This window comes from Branchiostoma floridae, chromosome 1 (genome assembly GCF_000003815.2).
Source record: "Branchiostoma floridae strain S238N-H82 chromosome 1, Bfl_VNyyK, whole genome shotgun sequence".
Taxonomy (NCBI): domain Eukaryota; kingdom Metazoa; phylum Chordata; class Leptocardii; order Amphioxiformes; family Branchiostomatidae; genus Branchiostoma; species Branchiostoma floridae.
In genome coordinates this window covers 29,646,025-29,651,165 of record NC_049979.1, presented here as the reverse complement: position 1 = coordinate 29,651,165, position 5,141 = coordinate 29,646,025, and the positions used below count along the sequence as shown (strand labels likewise).

The following is a 5,141-nucleotide window of genomic DNA, read 5'->3' as shown; positions in this document are numbered from 1 at the left end:
GGTGTAATAATGTTCCGGTACACAGGAACTTGTTTCATGATATTCTTTATATACAAGCATGAAAATGTTAAGTGTTATATCCCGCCGTCCGACATTGAACAGAGACGGGGGACGACACAGCTTATCGATCTGGCACTTACGACCCGTTGCTGCAGTCACGTGTCTGTGACGTCCCCACTCAAAAGAAGTTAGTAGGCGGGTCCATTCCGTTAATTAGGGTAAGTACCAATTCTTTTTAACTGTTGGTTTCGTAAGGCATAATCTTCATTCGTTTTATAGATGCTAGAAATTTTACCAATAATCGTAAAAGTGTATTATTATCCCATGCTACAAATTTAAATTACATTGTTTTGTAAGATTGCTACTACTGTAACATTAGTCTAATAGAAAGTTTCCTTCTATGTAGCAGGCGATTCCATTAATTGTACCTTCAACACTTTCTGTTATATAGTTCAATATACAATTTATATGATTGTATTTCCCTGTCATATCATGTACACCATCCCCGATCGCGAAGGGAAGAGAAATTTCTTACCCTTTTTGTTTTGACAGCGGCGAAAATTAATGCGTGCGTGGACGTCATCCATAGATAGACTTGCTGTGGCCTAATGAGGTAATGAGAAAATAGCTTTTCACGAAGGTCGCTTTGTTCTATGCATGGTCGGGATAAGCAGACTGGTTAAAATGATTACAGTATCACAGACGGTCCTTTTGTTTTTCTTGCAAGTCTGTAAACTTTAACACCGATATTGTCATAAACACACGCTTGTAGATCTACCAAAGAAAAAACGTATATCGTTGAAGAGATTCATTAGTCACGTATGCACACAGTTAATAGAATGTTCAACTAGCAGTTAACAGAAAAACCGCAATATCAAAATACAATGGTGATGAAAAGTGGCCAGTGTCCTGATGCATTTCAGTCGTACATTGTTACACACTAGTAGTTGTTGGATCACTTCGGCCGAAATTTAACATGAAAAGATACTTCCTACATATCAGCCTTTAATTCTTTTCAGCACAGTATTAAAAACGGAAACACCGTGAGAATTAATTCTATTGTCCTCAGTGAAATGACCCCCGTGTCAAGGACCAAACACGTCTCATTCGTTATCATTTCCACAGTGCGCATTGGTTAAACGACGACTATTTTCCTCTTCCCTTGTGTAATGGTGTAGTCGTGTGTCGCACGTACTAATGGCTGCAATATTGTGGCCATTTACATCCTCATTTATGCTGCAGATTAGAGTCATCTGCCACCACAGAGCATTGTGGAGAATGTGCGTAGAGCACTTTACATTTACGTAGATAAAAGCACTCAAGTCATCAAGCTGAAATAGAAGCAATCCCAAACAGTGACGAGGGAAAACTATCCCCGTGCAAACAGATTAAATGAGTAAAAGAAATAAGTGGTAAATATTGCAAACAACAAAATTACGAAATCTCATACAATCGTGAAATGTTAAGGAGTTTTTATGAATTTTCGTGTTTTGGTCATTAGGACACAGCAAATAGATTTTATGGTTGACATCCTATGCAGAGTGCAAAAAAATCTGAGATAGCGCGAAAAAAAACAAGATAGGTAAAAAACATGATAGTTAAATTTTCAAAATAGACACCATAACAAGATTTGAAGTGATAAAACGTGGCATCACAACTAACAAGGCATTCATTCCTGTATTAAATGAAGTGATACTAGTGTAGTAAAAGTGATACTAGTGTGGTACACTGGTATCACTTGCCAAGCTGGCAACTACATTCATGGCTTCCATATCTGGTGGCACTCTTACAACGATCCAACAAGTTTCACTTCTGCAAGTAAAGTCGTGGCTACCTCCCTAGTGTCACTTCCACAAGTCTCATTATAAGGCTACAACACAACATATTTGCACATTTTGGTCTATCTGACCAACCCCGAAGAGGAATTTTTTCTGAAATCAGGCGAAAATTAAGGAGCGCGCTGATAAAATTTACTTGCTGTGGCCTTATTGTAAATTTCTCGCTAATTCTATCTCGCTTTTTCATTGGGGACATTTCTGAATGGGGAATACTTTTCTATTGGGGACATTTTTTAACGGGGAACACTTTTTTCATTGGGACATTTCAGCATGGGGGAAACTTTTTTCACCGCGAACATTTTTGCATGGGGGAAACTTTTTCATGAGAGATATTTCTGCATGGGAGAACACTTGATTTTCATGTGAGTCACTCTATGGTGGGGACATTTCTTAACGAAATAATTTTCAGCAGTCAAATATGGTTTTCTACTTCCCGCCGGCTTGCGTGCGTTACTTTCATTTCATCACTTGAATTTTTAGGAAATAAAAATTCAAGTGATGAAATCAAAGTAACGCACATTTTGTAATATTGACGCCATGACGTTTGATAGTTAAGAATATACCATGCCATTTTTGTGAGTACTACATTAAGTACCTCCAAGACTTCAAATGTTTTTAGCAAGGTCGCTAAATAATTTTATCGGGCTGGCCTGAAATCTACAATCTGCTTCAAGGAAACCAGGGACTTGGTTAATGTCACTTTACATATAAAAAGGAAATGTGAACCTTTCTGTTTTATCCCTTCCAGTTTTACAACAGCATCCGGGATAAAAACATTAAGAAATCTCGCTATTTTTTCTTCCCAACTTGGAATGTTGCACAAGTTCCCCGCATAAATACCATATAAAGCGGTGTGTAGACTCGGCCTGTGGGTAGCAAACACTAACGTCACCCTCAGTGAGTAGTCTGGTTCTCAGTTTGAATTATAAGTAAAAACTGATATAGCAAATTTCATAACATGAAAATTGGTCTGAGAGGTAAGATTGATTATAATTATAGTCGACCAAGAGAAATTCTTCAAAAATTAAAAAGCAGCTTATATCAATCATTTCTGTCTTAAAAGCTAACCTATTTTCTTATGAAGGGTCTAGACAATTACTTTAACCCTTAGTTTCTGCAGTAGCAAAATCCAGACAACAATTTCTTGTCGTTTGAAAAGGGATGCTGATCCACCCGCTCCTCTATCTGCACCTTTTAGAGCAGATTTTGTATCTTTGGCCAGTAACTAGCCTGACGTATAGACATTCGAATTTTCGTTTGTTATTGTTGTGCTCAACAGTGGCACATAGGACAGTAGATTTCCTCGCTGATTCTAGGTCAACAACCCTACGCACAAAACCACCTGGCCACAATCTCTGAGGAACTACAGACGATGCAGAAAGGTAACACTCCCATCAATCCGACAACTCAAGGAGGAGCGATGTCTGGAACTACCGTAGAGCCACGGTCCATACAGGTGCAGCTGCGGGACGTCACCGTTCATCACACGCCTGCACCAGATACTGTGGCTGATGGTGTTTATGAAAATGAGGATTATATGGCTGAAGGTGTTTATGAAAATGATGCTGGTGTGGCTAAAATTGTTTATGAGAATGACGATGGAGTGGATGGAGATGTTTATGAAAATGGCACAAATGTGGCTGAGGGTGTTCATGAAAAATAATCACAACGTTCTTTCTTTCCGTGGACTTGGTCATACGCATNACTGATATCTGATCCTTGTTACTGACATCTGATCCTTCATTACTGACATCAGATCCTTGTTACTGACATCAGATCCTTGTTACTGACATCAGATCCTTGTTACTGACATCAGATCCTTGTTACTGATATCTGATCCTTGTTACTGACATCTGATCCTTGTTACTGACATCAGATCCTTGTTACTGATATCTGATCCTTGTTACTGACATCAGATCCTTGTTACTGACATCAGATCCTAGTTACTGACATCAGATCCTTGTTACTGACATCTGATCCTTGTTACTGATATCAGATCCTTGTTACTGATATCTGATCCTTGTTACTGACATTTGATCCTTGTTACTGATATTAGATCCTTGTTACTGATATCAGATCCTTGTTACTGACATCTGACCCTTGTTACTGATATCTGACCCTTGTTACTGATATCTTACCCTTGTTACTGACATCTGACCCTTGGAACTGACATCTGACCCTTATTACTGGCATCTGACCCTTGTTACTGACATCTGACCCTTGTTACTGACATCTGACCCTTGGAACTGACATCTGACCCTTATTACTGGCATCTGACCCTTGTTACTGACATCTGACCCTTGTTACTGACATCTGACCCTTGTTACTGACATCTGACCCTTGTTACTGACATCCGACCCTTGTTACTGATTTTTGTAGTACATGTACATGAAAAGTACATGATAGTACAAGATAGGATCAGTAAGTCCTTATGGAACGCCAAATAGATGAAAACTTTAGTCCTCCAACATGCTTCCCAGTCCCAGAGCATGTTTCATTGTTAAGCTGTAGTTTTGAGTTTGCCTTGGAGAAAAATCTTAATAGGTTGTTCTTGCAAGGAGTTAATTGTGACCTCTTAGCTGGCCAATAATAGTGATGTGCAGAATAAATATTTGCATCAGTACACGCTTTATTTAAAGTCTTTCCTAGCATAAATCTAGAAAAAAACTCTTAGCTGACCAAGAAGAGATGTTTTAGAGGATCTTGCAAAATATTTGTATTTTATATATAAGGACAGGCTTTATTTATGTCTTTATTAGCATGAATCTAGAATATAATGTAAGGCCACAGCAAGTAAATTTTATGGATGACATCAGCGCGCGCATTAATTTTCGCCTGATTTCAGAAAAAAAACAAGATTTTTTTCTTCTGCAGGGATGGTCAACATGACGATAAAGTACCAAAATGAGCAAATATGTTGTATCGTAGCCTAATAATTGTACTTGTATAAGTGACGCTTACGAGGTACCCACGACTGTAGTTGTAGAAATGAAACTTATTGGATAGTTGTAAAAGTGACACCAATATGGAAGCCATGAGTGTGGTTACCAACTTTGTTGGTGATGCCAGTCTACCACACTAGTGTCACTTTTACCACACCAGTACATGTCTTGAATACTGGAATGAATGCCTTGTTGGCTCAAATACCATGTTTTGTCCCTTTAATTCTTGTTACAACATTCATCACAACTTTATGGTGCCTATTTTTGAAAATGTAGCCATCTTTTTTTTTCGCCCTATCGCACTATTTTTGCAGTCTGCAGAGGATGTCATCCATAAAATTTACTTGCTGTGGCCTAATGT

General features: G+C 38.4%; 1 protein-coding gene across 1 annotated transcript in view; it reads left to right on the top strand.

Annotated features, from left to right (window-relative positions):
• The window catches only part of LOC118421999 (galactosylceramide sulfotransferase-like), a 12,470-nt gene that overhangs the window by 3,645 nt on the left and 3,684 nt on the right, over positions 1-5,141 (top strand). The gene's annotated exons all lie outside the window — the stretch shown is intronic.